General features: G+C 39.4%; 4 non-coding genes across 4 annotated transcripts; all 4 read right to left on the minus strand.

Annotated features, from left to right (window-relative positions):
* Nucleotides 1-9,594: 9,594 nt before the first annotated feature.
* On the minus strand, nucleotides 9,595-9,684 carry TRNAY-GUA (transfer RNA tyrosine (anticodon GUA)). The gene is given in 2 exon segments: nucleotides 9,595-9,630; nucleotides 9,648-9,684. It is a non-coding gene; the product is annotated as a tRNA-Tyr (tRNA).
* A 7,935-nt stretch (nucleotides 9,685-17,619) lies between these two features.
* TRNAY-GUA (transfer RNA tyrosine (anticodon GUA)) lies at nucleotides 17,620-17,708 on the minus strand. Its single transcript is given in 2 exon segments — nucleotides 17,620-17,655; nucleotides 17,672-17,708. It is a non-coding gene; the product is annotated as a tRNA-Tyr (tRNA).
* A 2,358-nt stretch (nucleotides 17,709-20,066) lies between these two features.
* TRNAY-GUA (transfer RNA tyrosine (anticodon GUA)) lies at nucleotides 20,067-20,156 on the minus strand. The gene is given in 2 exon segments: nucleotides 20,067-20,103; nucleotides 20,120-20,156. It is a non-coding gene; the product is annotated as a tRNA-Tyr (tRNA).
* A 1,510-nt stretch (nucleotides 20,157-21,666) lies between these two features.
* On the minus strand, nucleotides 21,667-21,756 carry TRNAY-GUA (transfer RNA tyrosine (anticodon GUA)). Its single transcript is given in 2 exon segments — nucleotides 21,667-21,702; nucleotides 21,720-21,756. It is a non-coding gene; the product is annotated as a tRNA-Tyr (tRNA).
* Between the last annotated feature and the right edge of the window lie 3,908 nt (nucleotides 21,757-25,664).

Here is a 25,664-nt window from a genome sequence, read left to right on the forward strand (position 1 = left end):
GATGTGATATATATATATATATATATATATATATATATATATATATATATATATATATATATATATATATATATATGTATATATATATATATATATGTGTGTGTGTGTGTGTGTGTGTGTGTGTGTGTGTGTGTGTGTGTATTCGTGCGCGCGTGTGTATATTATATATACAGTATATATATACCTAGGTATTAACATATTATTTAAATACATTACGTAATCTATTCATCCGCCCCTTAACAAACCAACAGCAAAAATTATATAAATTGTCTCTGAAATGTGAGCGCTCGTTTTCCTCCAAACCAAACTTATAGCAGCAACTGGCAAACTGCGAGCGAAGCGTGCAAGAAAATTTTTCGATCCAAATTTTTGAAAGTTGAAAACAGTATCGATTTAATAGGGCACAAAACATTTCATGGGACGCCATGGTATTCTCTTTTACAATTTTTCTCAATCAGATTGTTAGGCTCCAAGGACCAACTCCCGCTACTTCCTAGCTACGGTTCGGAAGTTGACAAGACTGCAAGAAAATCAGGTACCGCGAGCGAAGCGAGAAAGAAAATTTTAAGAAATGTATTTTTATTTGTATAAAATTTAAATTCGAGGGGACAATTGCCCCTTCCGTCTTGAGTATCCTTTTGTCCTGCTACTAGTAGATTCTGCTAGTCTTGCTTTCTTTTACTTCAATGTATGCCCCCCCCTATAATTGATTTCCATCCAAGGTTGGAAAAAGGCAAAAAGGGCAATGCCCCCCTGTCTTCTTGTGCTTGCGCCATTTCCTTTTAGAGTATAATATTGTCTTATTGTACAGTAGACGCATTTCGATAAAACTTTCATAAAAGGTCATTACAATGCTCAAGTACATTTTCTACTTGAGGAAGATGTTACCTTATTACGATGTGTTCTGAAAGGGCAGGGCAACTGCTTATCTGTCTGGATCAACAACGGCCACTGATCATTTGATACTAAGAAATTGTTAAATCATGAGTCGTCAAACTTGTCACGATATTGACATGATATTTTGCTGCCTACCTGGTAGGTGGATTTATTCAGTGGCTGTGAGATTGTTATTTGGTTCTATAGGTTATATATAGAGTTAAATGTGTACAATCATTATCCTCTACAAATGGTGTTTCCAATTTCCGGAATAGGTGTGAAAAATGAATTTTTGAAAGTTGGAGGACGTTCAACATCTCAAGAACCGTCAAGTTTATTTTTCGGTTTGTAGTGATTGATTGATTTAGTTTACTTTACATTGCTTTTCTGCTTTACTGTCACTTTTGGCTAATTGCGAAGATGGGGGATGAGTGATGATATGATGAAATTGATGAAGGGACACCCAACCCAAGCCGGGATTTGAACCCAGGACGTCTGGCGTCGTAGCGCGATGTGCTAACCACTCCGCCACGGGGGAAGCTTTTCTGATTGTAGTTTCTCATTCGAGTATTTGCAATGAACATAATTGTCAGCGATGTTTTCTCAATCCTTTCATCGTTACATCGTTATTGAAAACATCCGAGAGGCAAAAATACGACATTAAGGAATTAAAAGACTACAGAAACTACCTAACTCTTAAATATTAAGAATTAGAAAGATTATAAGTGAACCTTCCCGCCTCGGTTAGCGGTAATAATGATGCTTTGTAATCGAGGGGTCACGAGTTCGATCCACGGTTAGGCACATTTAATTAAGTATCTCGAATTCCACTATAGGCTGTAGGTTTTGTCCCGATTAGCCTTTGTGCAACTAAACATTGCAATTCAGTGCAAAAATCAGCAAGCTTGGGCAGTTTTATTCCTTGAAAGCCTAGGTCTACATGTTAATAAATTATTATTTATGACGTTGGAAAATAATTTATGCCGAGTGGCCAATTACTATTGCATGGAGAAGAATCAGACGTGAAACACATATAAAACTATTGGTTGTTATTTTCACTAATAATCACTTCTGCCCAGTGCGAGAGCTGCAACTGTATCCATTGATTTATGTCAATGATATTGATAGTCAATGCTTTTGTCTCATAGTGTAGGTGAATTTGCACTGAAAATATGTTTGTTCTCTCAGTGTTACCTTCACAATAGAATTGGTAATATCCTCCAACTTATAAAAAAATATTTTTTCACATTCGTTCCAAAAATAGTGACATGATTTACATAGGATAATAATTGTTAACATTTAGCTTCGTAGGCATCGTATTATCATCATCGTTTGACCCTCCAACAACCAAACAGCAATCCCACAGCCACTCAACACATCCACCTACCATATAGGCAGCAGAGTATCTGCAAATTTTTTTGGCAAGTTTGGAGACTTGTGATTTAACAATCACTTAGTACGTATTAAATAATCAATGTCCGTTGTTGATCCATGCAGATCTGCAGCTGCTACCTCCAACCACGATTTTACGTACAACACGTTGTAATAATCTTGCGATCTTATAAAAGCAGGAAATGTACTTGATCATTGCAATGGCCTTGCCCTAAGGTAGTTTTATAATGGAAAATATTACGTAAGATAGCTTCTACTTCTTTAATTTTCGATCGCAAGGTGTCTACCGTACTATAAAAATCTGGGGCTAAAGGGAGCTTAGATCTGTTGTGGGGGTTTCATCCCCCCCTAACCTCTTTGTAGCGCCATCCCTGGCTCTTTGTATTTTGTCCAATGAGTACAAGCTAGCAAAATTGTGATTTTCAACAAGTTTGTAGATAATTCTGCAGCTGTTCATAAAAACAGACGTATTTCATTAGTTTGTTGCTGTGGTTCATTTTCCATTTTCAGCAAAAAAGTATTCACACTCTTTGCATACGCTGCGTAAATGAGGGGGTGAGGGAGAAGTTGCTTAATAGTCTCACTTAGAAATTTAGTGCAGAGGAATCTTATAACCCTTCTTAAACAACATTATGCTTTTATAGAAATAAAAGTAAATACTATTTTCAAACCGACGAAAGTTCCAAGTAACTACGTAGGGGAAGGGTAGTGTATTACTTCCTATGTAATTGGACTTTCCCACTAGCAAATTTCTTACTAACACCTCCACATATTTTATTCTTTAGTAGTATTATTTGTATGTGTCTGCAGAATAAATTGTCCATATATTGCACATGAATAAATTATGTGTAGTTGCTTTGAATTTGCGGTACTAATCCACGTTTATACGTAAATTAGTCTTTGAACGACAGAGATGGAAAATAAAGTGCCAGCAGAGAACAATGGTGCCACTGAAGTTGAAATTCATCTAATAAAGTGATTTTAGGTGCGTCGGGACACACACGACCGTGTTTTGTGCCCATCAATGTAATAAAAACAGTTAGATGGAATGAGGGTTTTATTTCGTAAGCTAACTTTTATCAAGGCTCTTGCTCCCCATAGTCGGAGGATGTGAGCACGCCTAAAATTCCTTAGGCCTATACAGAAATAGTGTTACATTACATAGTGTTATTTGTCGTATATCCAGAAAGTTGATTGATTGATTGATTTGCTTAATTTTACTTCGCTTTTTGTGCCACTTTTGGCCAATTTGCGAAGATGGGGACGAGTGATGAATTGATGAAATTGATGAATGGACACTCACAGTCATCCGTACCCAAGCCGGAATTCGAACCCAGGAGCCCTGGCGTCGTAGCGCGATGTTCTATCCACTCCCCCACGGTGGCCGGACCCAGAAAGTTCAAAGTGAATGCAATTTTTATGGTGTGTTTTGTATGGTCATTATCAATAGCAAGTCTGTCATATTATTCCACTAAATAATGTCTTTGGAAAAGAAAAAACAACATAATTAATGTATTTTATTTTACATAAGACCTACGATTAAAAGTACTTTTGTATATGACGACACAGAACTATCTTATGTTGCGATTTATCCTTGGGTCTGACTGTAATATATATATGTAATTGGTGAAAAAATAACGCAGTCAAGTATTAAGTAAATATATTTTATCCCCCTACTTACAAATCATGAAAGGAGTCAAATCGAAATTAAATTGAACGGACGTTCAAAATGTTTAAAAATACCACTATTTCCATAACAGATCATCAAGTATTTTTTTACCATTGACCCTCAGAAATATCTCAAACTGACAATGAACGTTCATTGAACTTATTTATGATCGACAGCTAAAAAGTCATTCATTTGCGTGACTGGTTGATAATCCACCACCAGATAGAATTTACACAATATTTACCTACAGTCACCTTCCCCCTATAAAAATCCCTTGGTAATGGACTATCGTGTTCTCACAAAAAAAAGTTATAATTTGGCACAATTTTTCTTTCGCGGGCAAACCTTTTGTAAAGGTGTACTTCAGTCTGTCCAATCAGCCCTTCCCATTTGTGAACAATATACTAGGGAAATCCACCGTCCTTCACTGTTGTCATTGCACTACAAACCCATCGTGATTTAATATTAGGATATCGCGTAGTGAAGAACTGTTTACAAGCATCGCCCAAACCATTGATTCTCCCCCAAAACCTTTCTCTGCCTTCTTTTTTCTTTTCCTAGCTCTCAGCATGCGGTTTTCTTGCCACTTGAGGAAGGGAAAGCCGATTGTGAAAGAAAAAAGGGACAGCCGAGGAGTGAGAAGAGGGGGGGGTCAATAGGAGCGCCAGCGGTACAGAGGGGGAAACGGCTAGCGCGACCAGCTTAGAAAAGTCGAAGTTAAAATTTACATACATTGCTCTGTACGTCGAAAAACTACAGACATTCTAAAGAAAATTATGTAAGATCAGTTTCATTTCTTTGCTGTAGAAGAACAGTTGAAGCTTTCTTGTGCTTTAAAATGTTGATTTAAGTTATTACATACATTTGGCGAGCAAGTGAATTTTACGAAATTCAGATAAGGAAAACTACGTAATAAATAATGTATTTAAAAAAGGCTTAACGACATAACAAATTTCATATTTGATCTTTAACTCAGTAAAATTTAAATGCGACACACTTGACTGTTCGAGCACAGAACGTCGACGCAAGAACCTATTTTTTAGGTATCATCACCAGCGGTGATACGGGCTCTTAAGGAAGAGAAACGAAGCAGAGGAAACGATATGTTCTTTGTGCGATGGAGATGAGACGGACGAGCATATCCTACTGAACTGCCTTTCTACACGTTACCTAAGGCACAAATGGATGAAAAACTTAACAGGGAGAGAGGTGATAGAAGTGGTAGATGACAAAATAAAGATAAGAGAAGCGGGACAGCAAGTGGGGAAATACCTGGCAGACGTAAGAGAACGGCGGGGGAAAGCTATTAGAGAAGGCAGCGAAATGAGTGATCAAGCTCAAACCGAGCCATCTTCATAGTGTAACAAAGTGTAAACATCCCTTATCACATATAGATGAGGGGAGAATGGAAGTGTGAAAGAGGGGGAGTTTGTGTGGGAAGTGAAAGATTGAATCAGAGTACTGGTATATAGAGACTGGAGGCCGGATGAGCCGGACGCGTGACTTTATTTGCATGTGCAATATTTGGATTGTTAACCTATACTTATTATGTTCAATTTTTTTGTATTTGATTAACTACCAAGTTGGTTTGGTTTGAGTTAATGTTTTAAGTCCACTTCATGCACAGTAAGGCTAATCGGGACTGGACTTACGGTTTAAAGTGGGATCCGAATCAATGTGTCATGTGCCTCCACCGGGTATCGAACCCGGGACCCCTTGATTACAAGGCGATGACGCTACCACTGCGCCAAATTGGAGGCCCTAACTACTAAGAGTTATTTGTATACTAACGTAAAGAGGGTGCAATATTAATACATGACTTTGAGGGAAGAGAAAGTGTGTGTAAAGTAAAATTTATGTAGTGCGTACAGCGTACAACTCGCACAAGGAAAATGTAAATAAATACTAAACATACTAAATACTAACTCTTTAGTTTGACGCACTGGACAATACAAATGAAGTATACAAAACATGTTCTAATGCATGGCTTAGCTCTCTATGATAGATTCTGTACTTGGTCTTTTCTCACCATGGCTTGCTAATGTACATACAGTCACGGACAGTTCTGGGTTGTAGTGAATGCATTGACTTTCAATGGAATCAATACAACCCAGCAGTGTCCGTGACTGTACGTACACAAAATAATTGATTGATTTGATTTATTTTACTTCGGTTTTTGTGTCACTTTTGGCTAATTTGCGAAGATGGGAATGAGTGATGGCATGATGAAATTGATGAATCGACACTGACAAACATCCATGCCCAGGTCTGGAGTCGGACCCGGGACCCCTGGCGTCGTAGCGCAATGCGCTAACAACTCCGTCACGAGGGCCAGCTCGTACGTACACAAACGAGAGGAGATACAAGACAAGACGAGATTTAACAATGTCTTCTTCTCGCCTCGTTTCGGTCTCGTCTCGACTCGATTCTCTACGAGCCCTCTCTCTAAGAAATTTGATTTTTATCCTGAACACATATGCAAGTGACTAGCACAGGCTCAAAATCGCCATTTATTTAATTAAAATGGAAAACTTATCTATAGATAATCAGGCAAATATCCCTTAAAGTAATATCTTATTGAAGTAAATTTGGTTTGGGTAACTTTCCAATTATCACACCAAAGTCTCGAACGAGAGTGAGGGGTCTCGGACACTAAGAGAGCTTTCAGACCGAAGAGACAAGCGACAGGTGTAGCTTGGAAGCGGAGCTTTAGTAATCAATGCAACCTTTCGAACCGAAGCGGCACGACAATCTGCATGTGTTGCTCGGACTGAGCCGTTGTCTCAATGGCGTGCATCGTGTTACCTCGGTTACTCGCGTTACCTTGTTTGAGCATTTGAGACGAATATTTTGATTTAGACTGAAGCAGCCCGTGTTGCTTGTCGCATGCCCTTGTCGCTTCGGTTTGAAATCTCCCTAATTCTCGGTTTCGTCTCGATTTTACATGTCTCGTTCTCGAGGTCTCGACAAATCGAAGGATCTGATCTTCTTATCTCGATTTTTACAAGGCAGTCTCCATCTTGGTCTCATCTCGAGACGAGACTGAAACGAGAACGAGGTTTGTCTCGTCTCGATACCATCCCTAGGCGCGAAGGAGTACAAACGAATGCGAGATGAAACGCAAACTGCAGTGATGAAAGCGTCCTGAAGCTGTATGTATCGTTCCCACGCTGTTAAAGCTTGAACGCTTGCTTATAACTCCTCCCCATTTCCTGTTCTTGCTACAACAACACTTTCGTTTCATGTCCCAAACTATTGTCTCCAGAATGACCTCATCATTTTGTCATCCGTGACCTTTCTTGTCTTCCTTACGCACATCCTGCACGCCCCGTAAGCAAACAATACGTCAAAATGTCCCGTGGAAGCTCTCACGGGAAAGATTTGGACCTACAACGTTGCTTTCTCATAACATAACATAAAGTTCTTAAAGGTATAACTGCTGAGTAAAACTGTTTCATGAACCTTAAAGTTCGGTTAGGTGAACTTAATTTAATAAAATTTCAATAATATTTTACCCCACACCCCCTATGCGCCTTCATGGCGTGGTGCTAAGCACAGGAGAGCACTTTTTTAAATAATATTTTACTTTTATTATTATTATTATTATTATTATTATTAATTATTAAGCAGTAGCCGAACGACAACAATAATGTTTTCAACGTCATCAATTCTACATTGATTGCAAAGGTGATTGCTTAGGATAGGAGTCGCCAACCTGCAGTACACTATGTGCTGAGTCTCTTGAATGTGCTACCCCAACTTAACCCCCCTCCCCCCTTTGCCATAAATGATACAAGTAAATTTCACACATACAAATAAGAAGAGCTGTTTCACTGGCAATTGAAAATATCAAGCAACAGTGAGAACAATGTTTTTTGCAGAACGGCTACATCGCCCTGGAAATTCAATGCTGGCTGGATGGCAAATTTATTGCACGTAATTTAATCTCACTAGCAACACATTTCATTCATTGTTTAATATATGTATTATATACAATTTATACAGTGCCTTTCACGATCAAGTCGCCCGTGGAGCGGCGGATAGCGCGCCGGGCAGTGATAACGCGTCTGCCGGCAAACTGGATGCAAAATCCGCGTAACGTAACTGCTAGCTATGTAATGAAATACGTTCGTACAAGTGCATTGACAGTTGCAATTAAAATGAACACGTACATTGTTACAAGAGGTGTTGGAAATGATGTCTTCCTGCATCCACACATTTTGGCATATTTATTGGAAATTTTCACCAACACGTATCAGTTCCTCTTCCGAAATTGCTTCAATTTCTCTCCTGATATTTTCTTTAGATTCTTCTAATGTATGGCTTCAGGTATAAAAGCTTGGATCGCCACGCAGATGTCATGGAAATGTATGTTTCTTCTGCAAGGCACCGGAGGGATTCTTGAGAGGTATGTACCAATCGTGTTCCGTCGTCGTCTAGTTTCTCCTTAGTAAGCACACGCCTTTTCACCCTTAGATTCTTATCAAGAACAGACCCTGTTTCCATAAATTTGTTCACAAGTTTACGAACACTGTCTCTGTGTGGAACAGGGACATCTGGGAATTCTGCTGCAAGACGTATTCTAACTTCCCTTCAAGAATTCGTTATGGTGTAAGAGTCGTACATAAAAATTCGTTGTTTTAAATTGTACGTATATCGCGACAATAATTAGACTGAAGAAAAGCGTCAGTAATAAGTTCTCTGAGACAAAACAATCTAAAACACTTGTTAACACCTTCACAAACACGTGCAAACTGGATACCAGCTATCTGGATACTGAAGCACTGACGTGTCCAGTGCCAAAGACAGCGTAAAGCTATGGGTTTAAATGCCGGCAGACGCGCTCTCACTGAACCGCGCTAGCCGTCGCTGCACGGGCGACTTGGCCGTGAAAGGCACTGTATATGGGCCAACTAATGACACGCGTGCCGTGACTTTGTCTCCCCTAGCTTAGTACAAGGTGAGCGTTTGCCTTTTAGACATGGAATATTGAAAATCTACCATAAAGACATCATAGAGGATACTATCGTCTTTTAATGAGAGCGATCAGTCTCTTATGTAGGAGTTTTAGCAAACAAAACTTTGATTAGAAAATACAAAATATTAACTCTACCTTAATTATACATCTATCAGACATTACATGCGAAAAATATATTACCACAGAAAATACAATAGAACACACACACACGCACACACACACACACACAGAGAAACAAGATTTTTGGTGCAACAAAAATATAGTTTCTCGTAACCAAATGTTTTTTTATATAGGCAACATGCAAATTATTGTTCACCAGAATCACATTCTTCAAATAATTGTACACATTTGTTATCAGACATGTCAATATTACCAAATTTAGTAAAGCTACCAATTTCTTTACTTACCAGAACGAAGCGTGTTTTGTTCACTCAAACAAATACGTTTTCTTCCATATGCAACACTCGAAATAAACAACTTCTAAAACCACAAAGTTAATTTGTGCTAAACTGAAAGCTGTAAAGAAGCGTCATTGTAATTTGTTATTATGAAGAATGCAATCGACTGCCCACAAATTCAAAACAAACATCGAGAACCAAAAGATCCAACACGTGTCCCAAAAACTTTACTTGACAGAAAAAATAGCAATTAGAAATAATTTTCTAAGGGAAAAAAGTACTCCTCCGGGCCGGATTTGAACCAGCGACCTATGGATTACTGACACCATTCCTTCTACAGTCCACCGCTCTACCAACTGAGCTACCAGAGGAAGATGTAATAGAAAGTCTTTGAAATTAATATCTTGCGTCAGAAAAGTAAAAGTACGTGTTCGCGAGAGAGCTGCGGTGTATATAGCTATTAGTAGATACTCAAGAAAAGGCGGGGAGAATGGGGAAGGAGATACTTGAACATTATTTGAGGCAGATAAACGTGTCGTGTTTGAAATAAACGTGTTTATCACTAGAAGTTTTTTATGCGATATATCAGATAACTGAACTTGGCGACTATTCCGATGACGTTCTTAATATTAATCGAACGGTTCACTACCAAGGAGAAAATACCAATGGCTCGTATTCAATTTGATCTTAGAAATAATGTATTAACATAGCAGCTTCCTCTTTGTGAGTTTCTTACACAAAGGGACATTCGGGCCTCCGTGATGGCGTAGTGGTGACGCCAGGGGTTCCGGATTCGAGTCTCGGGTAAGGCATGGGTAGGCCTATTTGTGTTTGTCCAAATTAGAAAAACTGAAAATTGATAAAAACTGAGAAATGAAAATTTGAGAAAAGAGTGAAAAACAGGGGATACTACCACTTAGGGGTATTCATTCCATTATAAAAAAAACATGTGGTAACGCCGTCGCCTTGTAATCGAGGGGTCCCGAGTTCGATACCCTGTGGTGGTATACGTACAGTGGCTCGGATCCTACTTTAAACTGTAGGTCAAGTCCCGCTTAGCCTATCTGTGCATAAAGTGGACTCAAACAACAATTCAACAAACGGACGTCCACAACACACTTTTCTAGAGAGATGGGAAGGGAGGGAGGGAGGGAGAATATTACAGGCAACGGAAAGGCAACAAACCATTTCTCATAATGTAACTCATCCACAAATCCGAGAATCTTTGCAGAAAATGAAGTGGGAGTGGCGACATTTTTACAGTGACCTAAGGGCAACAACTCTTTAACCCCGGACTTGCAGTCATTAAGGAACCTTTGGGACCATCGATAACTTTATATACTTAAAAGATATCCATTTTTCAAATGTAGATAGAAAGAGATAACGAAAGATACAGCAAGAGAGAGCGAGAGAGAGTAAGAAGGATGACAGAAGAAAAGAAAGAGTGGAAAGATGGCAGTGCGATCATAGATGAATCTGTAATTGGGTTGGTCTATGGTGCGAAGACAGAGGAAAGAGAAATATGGATGGAGACGGTCAGAGAGAGAGAGAGAGAGAGAGAGAGAGAGAGAGAGAGCAGAGAGAAAAAAATGAGATACCTAGAAGAAAGACAGAGCAAGAGAGTGGAAGAGCTTTTTACCATAATATAAGTGGCGAAGGGGCGATTGCAGATAGCTTATTTCCAAACTATGTCTTCTGAATTACGCCTTTCTTCTAGTTAACTTTTCAATTTATAGCTCTGGGAATTATCGAGATACTGACAACAGTTGAAACTGGCAAGGTCCAATGCGCGCACACACTCGCACATCTATGATGCTGTGCACATTACATTTCCAGGGTTACCAAGTGTTGCTATCATTACGCTTACAGCATAATCTGCTCTTCATTCCAGAAAGAAAAAAATCTAGATCCTCCTATGGACAGCTATGACTAAAATATGTAGGTATTTATGGGAAGATGTGACAGGAACTCACAAATAGAAATGAACTGTTTCGCAGAAATCACGTCGTTTTGTTTACATTAACTTCGTTCTTACGGTGGGCGGAATGCATGGAGGCAAATAGTTGTTCGGGTCCCATTTAAACTACAGACAGTCCCGATTAGCCTAATAGTGTATAAAGTGGACTCAAGACAAACTTTCAAACTTTTATTCTAGTGTATTGTAACATTATTGTTCGTATTGCACGCTTCAATGTCGGAGGTGCAACCCACGCAATCAAAGAAGCTTCCTTCAAGGTCGCTGCCGTCATCTGCAGTGTAGCCAACCCTTCACGGTCCAGTAGACCATCTCGCAAGCAAAACTTAGCTGGAGGATGGAGGTCGACAGTTTATCATTATCTATGTTAGACCCTCGGCAGCCGAGCGCGAAAGCATCGCTCTCGGATGCCGAGCGACCCGTGTTCAAATCCGGGCAAAGGTCTTTTTTTTTTTACCAGTTAAATGGCTTCGAGCAACAATGTAACAACCAAGCTGTATTCAAAAGGGTTCACCGTTCCATTCCAGATGATTGATTGAGTTTCATTGTCTGCGATTGTGTTTTCAGTCCACTTTATGCGCAGTAAGGCTAATCGGAACTGGACCTACAGTTTAAAGTGGGATCCGAACCACTGTGAAGTTTGCCTCCACCGGGTATCGAACCCGGGACCCCTTCATTACAAGGTGACCTGTTGACCAATTTAGAATATCTATTAGGTGAGGTACTAATTAATCTTTAGTAAAAACATAAAACGGTAAATATGAGGCGTTAAGATTCTTTTACGTGCGGCTGCGATGATGAGGATTAGTGATGATGATGTGATGAAACTGATGAAGGGACACTAACAAAGATCACTCTGCCTAGACAGGAATTCGAACCCGGCTCCGTAGTATTGTTTTCACTCTTGACAACTACAGTCCAGTCCACGGGTGCTTCCATCATTTCGTCATTTAATTCTAGGGCATGATGGAGTAGTGATGCTGTCGGCTTGTTGATTAAGCTGTCCCGTGTTCGATTCCAGATAGAAGTGCATTACCAATTCTGATTAGCTAACATGGCAAAAGCATACAATTTCTCATAACGCAGCTCATGGACAAATCTAAAAAAAATATTTGCAGAAAATGGAGTGGGAGGGTCGGTATTTTTACAGTGCCTAAGGGCGACAACTTTTTAACCCCGGACTTGCGGGCATTAAAGAACCTTTGTGACCATCGGTAACTTTTACTTAAAAGATATGCATTTCTCAAATGACGAGAGTTGAAAGTTGTGACGAATGATACCATGAAGTAAAATTAGAAACTCGCGTGTTCGGCATAGGAAATTCGTCGCACGAAACTTGTTTCTGTGCATGCAATATACCTATGTATATAATTGAAACATAATTGATATTGTAGTCTGTCGAAGATACAATTTCTTCTTGGTTATCTAACGCTTCTTTTCTACCTGTTTGGTTACACGTTAAGAATGGTCAACCGATCAAATGAACCCAACGATACACCATTCTTTTAAAAGGAAAACTCCTAAGAGGCAATCTTCCGCACACATCAAACTTATATAAATTAATCTCAATTATCTTTTTCATTCAGGATAGACGAGCACAAGCATCCATGTCTTAACCTGGATTCGAACGCGGGACCTCTGGCGTCGTGGCGCACTCTGCCCGAAGACATACAAGAAAATATTTTGTTAATTAAGTGGTTGCTACATCTTAAGTGGCATACAAATGTTTTAAAATCAATTACAAGAACTAAATTCAAAACTAAGAAGCTCTGTAAAATATATATATACGAGTATATTAGATTTTTCAATTGCTTTTTTTTTTTTTAACAGACACATAGCCCTGGCAATAACCCAGGCCGAAACAACTATAAACAGTCTAGCCGCATTGAGTTCTGCAAACTACAACCTTCCACTATCACACATAAAAACATATCTCATTACCATATATAATGCTATTATTTCCTATGGCTCGCCCCTGTGGGCCATGGAAACCAGTAAACAGTACATTAAAAACAGAATGAGATCTTCACAAGCAAAGTGATACTTCGCCTTACGGGCGCATTCAGAACAACCTCAACCCTGGCTCTTCTCATGATTGCGGGCCTACAGCCTATCGAAATCATTATTAAAACTAGAGCATCAAAATATTACTTTAGAAATGGACAAGAGGACGAAATCTATAAACTAATTGGAATACGCCCTGCCACGGTACCAGAAATTTACCACCACTTGTTTAGCGTCTGGCAACAGGAATGGACACAAGCTACGCATGGAAGGAGACTTCACAGCTTCCTTCCAAACATAAAAGAACGACTTTCGATGGACCATTTCCATCCCACGAGAGGTCTCATACATTTCCTAACGGGACACGGTCCCTACGGTCAACACCTAAATAAGCACAACCTCAGACAGACTGATAAATGCCTGAAATGTAAAACCGAGACGGACACACCGGAACATAAAGCCTTCTTTTGCCACACATCGAACAAACAAATCGAAGATTTAAGACAAAAGCTACCAAACTTCAACACGTACCAGTTAATAAGAAATCCCGAGCACTTTACGTTACTAAACGACTTAACAAACCTGGTGTCGAAAGAGGAACATTCCCTCTTCAAATCTGGCATCACTCACCTCCCCATTCAACCCCTACCTCCGGAATGTAATATACCCCCCAGAAGATCACAAAGAATCCACCTTCGACAAACTCAACAACAGGACATCCCTCCTTCGGACTAAGATCGCCAAGAGGATAATGAAGCAGAACCTCCCGCAGGAACATCAAGAAGGACACACTAATACACAAGACAGTGATACGCCAAAACGAAAGAAAAGGTTACGTCTCCCCGGAGAAAGGTAAAGGATAACACTGCAAGGATTCGACCCAGGAACCAACCGAATTTAACCCAGATTTTTCTTTTTCGTTTCTTTCTTAAACTGTAATCTTACACCCCTTCTTTATTCTCGTTACTAAACACTCTGCAAACTTCTCTCACTGATTCTTGACAATTCTCCATATTTCCACTACCGAACGTACTAATGTACCCGATACTTCCCAGGAAATCTCCCTCCTTCTTTCCTTCCTGATGATGTCCCGGGTACCAACCGTCGTACCGATGTTCATCCCAGTCCGACCAACTCTTGCTGGTCTCCCGCAAGTCTCCTTGCATCAGGTACCACTCGTTCTTTCATATCCCTTCCTAGTATTAATACTTACATCTCAAAGCCAATAATACTCTCACTATCTCAAACATAACATACTAGAACATAGACCCTGCTTAACATTCATAGAATCGTGTTAATGTCTATTCCACATCTCATCCATCAACACTAATGCACACGACACACAATAAAACATATCCTAAGAAAACATTACCCACCCAATTACACACTTATGTAATTTCGTATCTGTGATCATAAATAATATTAATGCTAAACACTAACACTTATTTACTTCTTACTATTTCTAACCTTTATCTTAATCTTCTTACCTTGTAGAATGATGTAAAACCAACTTTGTTCAGGAAAACCGAACAAATTTGGTTCTTCACACTGGGGCATTCTTGCCAATGTCACAGTGAATTATTGTAAAAAAAAAATGGAAAATATAGGATTAATCAAAGAAAAGCGGGGGAATCCGTAAAAAATTCGCGGAACTGACGCCCTGGGTTAATTTTCAGGTACCAGGGCATAAGCGCATACCTCCGAAAGTAGTTTGACTACTTTTTTATCCGTATACATAAAATAATAATCGTTCTGTGTAACCATATCTTGTATACTGTTTAGGAAAATAAAATTCTTTGTCTTTGTTTTCAATTGCTTATGGAAGTCGAGTCTGGCAAGTGCAGTGTAATCACGACATCTCTGGATTGTAATGATCCATTGACCATCGCTCATGGTATGCTAACTCATAATCGTTTATCGAACCCCTTGCACTCACTCACTGCTTTTGAAGGCACTCTGGATATTTAAGTCGTATCACTAGCCTGAATGCTGATTCCTAAAAGTGTACAGTACAAGGAAGTACAAGTGCCACATTCCTATGCAGTCCTATGCTTCTAGAAATTTTCCCATAGTAATTGCTAAAGAGCGGTGACCAGGATGCGCCATGTTTCAAATATGTACAAGACAAAATACCATTTGATGTAAGTTATTAAATACGCTGAATCACAATTATCAGTATTAATATCCACGGTCAACTATAAGGATAAACACTCTTTACAACACTCGCACTCCATACTTTTTATTATCTTTCATGTTTTGTGTGCGTATGTGTGTGGAATGGATGACTTTCTATATTCACTTAACGTTCCATGAAGATTATCTTCTACGTAAAATATCTCCTCCGGGCCTGATTTGAACCAGCGACCTATGAAATACTGACTACATGCTTTCTAAGGCTTCTACAGTCCACCGCTCTACCAACTTTTCTTTTTTAAAGATATCCCCCCCCGTCATTACCATTTCTCAACTTTTACATTTACCAATTTTTTCATTTGGACAAATACCATGTCCTAGCCGGGACCCGGGACCTCTGGCTTCATAGCGCGCTGCGCTGACCACTCCGCCACGGAGGTCGACCTAGCTGAGCTACCAGAGGAACTTGAAATAAGTGAACATTGAGTGTTTTGTGTCGGGAATAAGGAAATACATGATCAAGAACCGTGACGCATACAATGCGTTCGTGAAAATATTGCCATTGTTTTAAGTTCATTTGATCTGGACTGGACCTACAGAGTTTATAGCATGATCCGAACCACTTGTGAGCGCCCCTGTCGAGTAATGAACTCACCACTCCGCGATTAGAAGATGATTTCGTGTAGTCCCGGATGATTCTGGGTTGTAACGATCTCACTCGTACAACCCAGAAATGCCCGTGACTGTACGACAAAGAGAATAATCTTACACATTTAGTATTAAGTAACGTAAAATTGGGTTATTAGAAGGTAAGTCGATACACGTAATACTACAGAAAGTTGAGTACCATTTACGCTACTGAAAGGTGAACTTATCTTATTTGTTATCTATACACATACAATGTAATCGGTATTCGATACGCTACATATTCGAGATATCGACAAAAGTTATGTATTTCCCAGCTTAAAGTGATCTAGCCGGGAGAAGATTTCAGCATTTCCTCTCCTGCGTAAGCTTACGGGGTAAATTTAGTCAATAGTCACGATTATCTCGAGAACCAGTCGGCAGAAAATTTTCAAACTTTAACTGAGCACTGAGAAAGAATATTTCAGGAGAACTACTGTTTTGATATTTGCATTTACTGCATTGTCTTCCCGAAAATTTATGAATTAATTTTACTCTTGAAATGTCTAAATATTTATCAATTATGTTCCTCTTAATTCTGTTGAATGCGTTATAATTCAATATTATCTTATAACAGCATACTTTGTTTATTTCACTTGCTTTTTTATGTTTGGGGTTAATCGCGACGATAGGGATGAATGATGGAACAAACACAATGATGCATCCCTGCCTTGTCCATGGGTTCAAGACTAGGACCTGTGAGCATTATACTAGATAGAATGAAACACAAACCATTATTGTCATCGATATAACTTGTTATGAAGTGTTCAATTTTACGCACGGAGATAGATATTTCCAGGTCGAATGTACAGTAAGTATGATGAACCCCAATGAAAACTGCATTAATGTATTTGAAGTCGTTAATTTAATTGTTCTTCGCAGGATACATTATTAGCCATATAAAGTACTAGATAAGTATTGTGTTGCGACTGCTAATAATATTAATAACAGCAATAATAGAAATCTGAATCATTATGTATAGATATATGTAAATACATAAATTCTGTTATTTCTTGATGATATAACATCGCAACCCTCAAGTAAGCTCTGCACCGTATACGCATCGTTAGATTAGAGATTTTAGCACACTTATGATTGAAGGAAGGTTTTTCAAGGTCACGACAATTGAAATTTCAGGGAAATGGAGCTCATTTTCTTGCAGTAGCTAAAAATTAAAACCACAGAGCCAGCGATTTATCCACACATCCAACATCCCCCCAAAAGTTTCCCCAACAGCCCCTAAAATGTTTGCGAAGAATACGATTTTTTTTTTTTTTTTTGCAAATACAACTTACAACATCCAATCAGATGTAAAATCTTGTATAAATCGCTTTTTAGAGGAAATCGTTACAGAGTATTTTTTTCTTACAGTTACGTTGTCTGTCTACGAAAGCATTGTTGATGATTAATTTCTGACAGAGTCAAAACTGTTGATCGCATCACGTTCTTACGCATACCAATTTTCAAAAGTTGGCAATACAGTGAAAGGAACGTGATAAAAAAAAAGATCTCCTCCGGGCCGGATTTGAACCAGCGACCTATGGATTACTAACAACACACATCTACAGTCCACCGCTCTACCAACTGAGCTACCAGAGGAATACACAAGTTTGCAATGGCAATAGATGTAATTGCACGTGAAAGTAGGTCGGTCGAGTTTCGCCGAGCATAAAAACGTCAGTGATGCGGTAGAACGAGTTCTGCTGACAGATGACTAGTATTTTTAGCAAACTGAGTCGTAAAACAAGTTAATCCAAATGTAGTCGAGTCACCATGCGCTAAGACATTTCTCCATTGGCAGTGTATTTCTGTTCCATTTTCGTTTATTCGTTGCTTTAAGGCGTCGACATGGGAAAAAGAAAAGTACACCAAGAAAGAGAGAAAAGGAAAAAGGTTTTTATGCGAACATAGAGAGAGAGAGAGAGGGAGAGATAGAAGGAGGGGGTAGAAAGAACCAAAGATAAACATGGAAAAGAAAAAGTAAATACATAAAAAGTAAGCAAAAGGGTGAAGTGAGAAGCGGAAGGCGACAGGTGACGATGCGGTGGTTTCACACAGAAGCGACAGGCGACGCATGTCGCTGGGAAACGAGCCAACCAACAGCAACGTTTCACACCGTAGCGGAAAGACAAGCTGCACAACTCTGCGTTCGTTTGGTAAAATTCTCAAGCGACACAATGGACGTCATTGAGAATACGGCGCAGTCCGTACGACACGTTCAGCTTGTTGTGTCGCATCGGTTTGAAAGGTTATATCGATTATTGAGAGTTTGCTTCCAAGCAACACGTGTCACTTGTTGCTTGTCGCGTGTCACTTCAGACTGAACGCTCCCTAAAAGAAAGAGGTATTAGAGAAACAGGCGAGAGGGAGAGAGGTAGAAGCAAAAAATACGAAGAAAAGAAACAACAAGAAAGTAGGATAGAGACAAGAAGAAAGGAGTATAGGACGAACAGAAAGAGAGAGAAGTAGAAATATGCACAGACAGAGAAACAAAGGAAGAAAAGAAGGGAAAAAAGAAAGGAGTATTACAGGATCAGAGAAGGAAGAGAGAAAGAGAGGGGGGAATGGAGAGGAAATACTGTGAGAGCAGATTACAAGGGAGGTCGAAGGGACGTTCACCCTTCCTGAGCCCTCAACAAAAACGATAATCCCATCTCGTGGTTTTATCGTCAAGAACCTTTCATCTTCGATATTTTTTAAAAGAATTATTCCATTGTCGATGCAATTATTAATTTTACGTATTTGTTACAGTAGACATTTTACCTGTCATGTCATTAGCTTGTTAGGTTTCATACTGTTTATAGTTTTACGTTCATATTTGGCATGGCGTAACTTCGGGCCTGATTTTGATGTGACAGAATCACACCTGGGTCTTAACTTTGGGAGGAAGAGACTCGAAAAGTTTTCCATCTCATAAAAATAGTGTCCGGATTATTTTCTAAATAAGGGCCTCCCCGATGGCGCAGTGGTAGCGTCGTCTCCTTGTAATCGATACCCGGTGGGGCACATAGTGGTTCGGATCCCACTTTAAACTGTAGGTCCAGTCTCGATTAGCCTTTCTGTGCATAAAGTGGACTTAAAACACCAACTCAATCCATCAATTTGCTAAATAACTGTGACGTTTGCGAAATCACAAATATTACTCTATATTACTTTCCTCCTCAAGTCCTCTAACTTGTAAATTTGAATAAACGTGAAATTTTTTGGGGGGAAGTGCTCCTCCTTGCCCCCGCCTAGTTATGACTATGATGTTAGGTTAACTCTAATGCTTGCAGTATGATAATTTTCCTCTATCATACATAAACCTTTTCAACATTTAACTTCTTTCATGATGTGTGACGTAGTATCATGTAAGAAACGGACTACATTAGTTCAAGTTATTTTATTACATTCAAAATCGTAGATAGATGTAACTTATTTTATGTAAATGTAAACTTTATGTTTAAAGTTTCATTACCTTTACCATATGACCGGTGGCCTATAACGGCTGGGGGTTCGACGTGCTGACCGTCACCCCATTACTTGTTGAAGATCTCCACACCTCTAGGTAGGGTTGTGAGAGGGAGACTGGTAGTCGGAAGATAGGCCAAGGCCCTTACAGGCTGTAGAGCCACGGGTTATTATTACACTTTCACGTAGCCCCGAAAGAAAAAAACCGACGTCAAATCGAGACTTGGTGCTGGCCAAGGAATGGGTCCTGCCTATCCATTTTCCTACAAATCGGTTGCACAGCTTCTATGAACAACGTAGCCTGTACAGTTATGTGAAGAACTGTGTGAAGTAAAACTTGCTTGTTGTCGCTTCACGATTACCCTCATAACACCACTGTTCGCAGCAACAAAAAGTAGCATCCTCCTATTTGAAACCATGGAGTTCTACTATTACGGACACGCTGTACATAACCCGGAAATATCACATTGTCAAAACAATTTCAGCAGAACGTGAGAAAACCTAGCTTCCTCCGGGCCGGATTTTGAACCAGCGACCTATGGATTACTGACTTCACTCTTCTACAGTCCACCGCTCTACCAACTGAGCTACCAGAGGAATACGTACGAGAAGCCCTACAAATACTATATAAGAACCCTCCTGCATAAACCCAATCTATGGCAGATTCACTGGAAGTTAGAGGCGATTAAATTCGACTACCACCAAAAGTTACAAGTAATAGAAACATTTTAATATGTGTTATTTCAATAAAGTTGATAGAACTAAAAATGGTCTCCGTAACTTCAGTCAAATAGTAGACCCTTTCAACTTTCCAATATATTGTATTGTCGCCCTACGCCATCGAGAAATGGCTTTTGTTACTATCGTTTTGTTCTTTGAGGCCTCTTGCTTTGGAAAATCGATATTCTTGTCTGACTTGTATGTATGCAACCACGCATTCAATGCCAAATGTGAATCCGTTTCGAAAGGTTAGTAGCGTCGAAAATTGGCATTATGTTTACGGTAGCGATTGTATATATTAGTGCTCGTTTTTACAGAAAATTTGTGAAACAGAGGCAAATAAGAAACAAAATGATTAAAATGAAGTACTCCTGAAGAAACAGAAAACATGAATTTCGTATAAACTTTCTTCGCCCGTTGAACGTTCATTGACTTTGTATTATACTGTATTTTGTTATTTTTTTTTCGATTTCCGATTGGTTTTGGAAAATTGCGAAGAGCCGACCTCCGTGGCAGATTGGTTAGCATTGTGTACTACGATGTCGCGGGTCCCGGGTTCGAATCATAGCCTGGGCATGGGTGTTCTTTGTGAGTTCGCTTCATCTATATCATAATAACATCCCTGATCCTCATCTTCGCGATTAGTCAAAAGTGGCACAAAAGCGAAGTAAAACAAACCAATTCAATCAATCAACAATCGCGACGATGATGATGAAGGATGATCAGATCAAAATTGATGAGTGGACAGTCACAAAACACAAAAAGAAAAATGCCTTCTACACTGTACTATAGATGGAGCCAAGACAGTGAAAGAAAGCGGGAATAGAAGAAAATACCAAATAGGCACTACAAAAATGTGTATTTGGTTGAAATTAACATGAAACGAATGTGAAAAACACTGTTCTATATTCCAACAGAAATGAATGAGAAAGGCCAACATGAAATAACGTAGCCCGACCCTGTGGCCGAGTGGTTAGCACATCGCGCTGCGACGCCAAGGGTCCCGGGTTCCAATCCCGGTCGGGCTTGGTTGTTTGTAAATGTCCATTCATCAATTTCATTATTTCATCACTCATCCCCATCTTCGCAAATTAGCCAAGAGGCACAAAACGCGAAGTAAAATAAACTAAATCAATCATGAAATAACGTAGCCTTCTCATTATTATTGTCGGGGCCTCCCGATGGCGCAGAGGTAGCGTCGCGTCGCCTTGTAATCAATGGGTCCCGGGTTCGATACCTGGTGGAGGCACATAGTGGCTCGGATCCCACTTAAAGCTGTAGGTCCAGTCCCGATTAGCCTTACTGTGCATAAAGTGGACTTAAAACACCAAATCAATCATTATTATTGTCCTGGACAGGGGTGTAAATTGAAGTAGAAAAAATTATTTCCTCCGGGCCGGATTTGAACCAGCGACCTATGGATTACTAATACCATTACATCTACAGTCCACCGCTCTACCAACTGAGCTACCAGAGGAAGTAAACGATCTAGCTTTTCTTTCGTTTATTGAAGGCGTGAAAGGACTTGCTTGTATGTGATCTTGGCTGCTTTCCAAAACTCACCCATGCACACACTGAGTTGTCAGATTAAAATAGCGAATTGCACAATTCACGTTCAAGGTCGCTCTGACATGTTTTTGTTTTTTTCATCAATTGGAAGAAATATTATGCAAGAGTACACACATTTTCTAACACTGTACCCTCTACCCAAGCAAACATGTATTATCTAATGTAGGCTATCCTACAGGAAGGGTTGTTAAAATTGGCAAATACTTGTATAAATAGGATTTTACCCTCTCCTGTAAGCTTCTCATCAAGAAAGCGGCATAGGATATAGATAACATTTATCTTGTGGAAATGGATTCCTTATGTTATCAAGACTTCGAAACAATAAACATATTCAGCATAGCCGTGCGCAGACCTTCTGATTAGGGGAGGGACAAAGCCTTGATGAAAGTTCAGTCGGGAGTCGGGAGTCGGGACAGAAAAGCCTAACTTTATCTCACTGTTTAAGTTTTATTGCATTGGTGGATGTGTGTATATACACATACATACATACAAAATCAATTCATCCGTCCCATAACAAACCAACAGCAAAATTCATATAAATTGTCTCTCAAATGTGCGCGCTCCTTTTCCTCCAAACAATTGTTTATGCATTTAAGAGAAATTCGTTTAGCAGCAGTTACTTCTCACCCTGGTGTAATGCATAACAGAAAACAAATTGAGAGCGAAGCGACAAAGAAAATCTTCAGTTCCAAACTTTTGCAAAATGAAAACAATATTGATTTAACATGGCGCCTAAATTTTCATGAAACGCCATGGCATTCTCTTTTACAATTTTTTTCCATTTAGATCGTTCGGCGTCCAGGGCCAACTCCCGCCGAGTCTTACTGCTCTGAACTTGACAAGACTGCAAGAAAAGCAGATATTGCCAGCGAAGCGAGCAAGACAATTTTATGAAACGTATCTTTATTCGTATAAAATTTGAGATCGAGGGGGCAATTGCAGCTCTGTATCCCTTCTGCAGGTGCTCTTGGCCATCTGGAAGAAACAATGCAAGAAAGACGTGAAAACTAATTTCATCTTGAGTATCCTTTCTACTCTTAGATTCTGCTAGTCTTGTTTAATTTACTTCCATGTCCCCCCCCCTAAAATTGATTTCCGTCCAAGGATATGGGCCAATGCCCCCTGCGGTTGCGCCACTGCACCCCCTTCTCCCGTAGTTGCTTTGAACTTTCATTGGCTTGAAAATACTTCATTTTCTTTAAGAGTATACTATCGTTTAATAACGACGATAAGATTCCTCTATCCTAAATTTCTAGGTGAAAATATAATAATATAGGGGCATGACGTCTGGAAGGGGGGCAAGAATGGCCACATCAACCCTTAGAAACCGAATGTCAACTTAAAAGTATATTTTCACACGTATAATTTGATTTCAGTCATAATAATTGGCATTAATTAGTATAATGGGGATGCAGGAATGCGATAATTTTAAATTCAAGACGTGTTTTTTGAGGGGGGAACACTATTATCGAGGTAATATGCCCCATGGAAAAATACCTTGCTTGTCCCTTAGTGGAAAAAGTCGGCGGATGTTCGTGATTAGGGGGGCATTTGTCCCCCCTTGCACCCCCGTGCGCACGCCTATGATATTCAGGTAATTTCTTTCGAAGGATAGGTGTCGGGTATACAAAGGTAGGCTTAAAGTTGACGTTTCCCCTTGCATTGCTGCAATGGATGGAGGCATGGGATTGAAGGAAAAGTCCCACAGATTCAAGATTCTGGCCATTTATGGAGGTGGAGGTAATGTGATCAGCGGGGTAAAGATTTCTATGTAAATACATATTTATGTATGAAACTGAAATCTGTTATATGTTGTATAATCTTTGTGAAGCATGGCATGTAGACTCGAAAAATTCCGTTTTTATTTTCCATATTTGGACATACATCAGGTTTTGGCTCATATTTTACATATTTTAATTATTTTTACATATTATTTCCATATTTCAGAACATTACTCAACATATACTCCATATTCGCACAATAACTATATTTCTCCGTTTGACCCAGAGAGTTGTGTGAATTTCTTGCGAATAACTGACAAATTTGAAATACACTCCTATTACTTTTTTGAACGCAGTTTTAGTCAATCTACAACAGAAGGAAATTCACGTTCGAACACTTACAACAAAATTTTGTTATTCATTGTTTTGGAAACAGAAAAGAAAAGCACATTTTCTATTATTTTACAATAAATGTCAATGTAAGCGTAATATATTTTATGTAGTTCGTGTAGTGTCTTATAATATAAAAAGGTAATTTTTTACAATTTTAAGTCCATATTTAACTCCATATATTGGTGAAAATAACTAAATATATATTTACATATTTTAGCACATTTTTAGTACATATATATATCCGTTTCCTGGTGATCAGTACCACGCTCCGGAAGCATTTAAACTCCCAGGGGTACTCACTTATTAGAAGATGGGTGAACCCCAGAGCCGATCAATGCAGGTGACATTACTTGACTACATATATATATAAGGGATAAGACATTAATCGGTGCTCTATCGATCAGTGTCGGCCGTTATAGATATATCGGGTCGAAGGTAAAATCACCTAAAATTTTTACAGTTCCACTATATCTATAAATAGCATGTAATTTTGTACAAAATTTTGGCATTCAAGTTTTGTTTTTATAAACATCGAAGTATACTTCATATACCCTCGTTTTGTCAGTTGTGTGGTATCTTTTCAGAGATAAAACGCAGCGCAAAAAATTAGTTATAAACATTAATTAAGGAGATTAATGAACCACTAATGTTCTTCATGGAGCATTCACAATTTTTACATCGGTTCGAAAAGATATCAGCTTTCAACTAACATAAGTAAAGTTTCTGCAAATTAGTAAACCATTTCAATTTCACGAACTAACATACCGGTCTTCCCGATGGCGTGGTGGTAAAGCTGTCGCCTTGTAATCAAAGGATCTTAGTTTCGATTCTCGGTGGAAATACTTTGCGAAGCGATCGAAACCCTCTTTTAACCTGTAGGTTCACTTCCAATTTAGCCTATCTAAGCATAAAGTGGACAGAAACTAGGTGTTCTACAAATTAACAATAACGAATTAGCTATCAACAAATAATGAACCGGACAAATCAAAGTTTAACATTTTTTAACCTAATCTCTCCTGCAAATATCATCTTGGTTGGTTTACAATGTCACGGTATCTAGTGACATGTGAAACTTTATGTTCAAAAATAAAAGTGTGAGGTTTGATTTATTTTGTGGATAAATTTGTATCCGAGCCAGACGTCGGGAGTTGGGACACGGGTTTTTCCTGAGTGACAGCCGCACCAACACGGAGAAAAGGAAGGATTATTTTCGTCGGGACCGGGCTAGAAGTCACAGCGGGTGGGCGAACCCATTCTTCACGGATGACCAGGAAAATCAGCTGGAGCCCAAGCATGCAAGGATCGAGGACGCGCGGGTGACCGCGTTTCAAGACAATGGACAGAGGTCATTTCCATCTCGTCGGAAACCGAAGCCAAGCCACTTTAGCGTGCTTTTCAACGGACGAATTTGAATCTCTTATAAATATGCAGTACTACGATTCCAGACACAGTTTTTACCCGGATTTCATAGAGAGAGCATTTCCGCGCTACACTCTCGCGTGATTATTGTTTTGTGTCCGTGGACTTTGTTTTCTTACACACCGTGAGCGAATTGCAAATAGAGAATTACCAGTGTGCGCCTTATTTTGGTCAAGATTACGCGGTGATTTGTTTTTGCCAAGCGTGGACTACATAATAATGGAGGTCTAAAGGAGATAGAGAAGGGGGGCCGTTGCCTCCCCGGCACCCGAAAAGATGCGCC

This window comes from Lepisma saccharinum, chromosome 3 (assembly GCF_977018435.1).
Source record: "Lepisma saccharinum chromosome 3, izLepSacc3.1, whole genome shotgun sequence".
NCBI lineage: Eukaryota > Metazoa > Arthropoda > Insecta > Zygentoma > Lepismatidae > Lepisma > Lepisma saccharinum.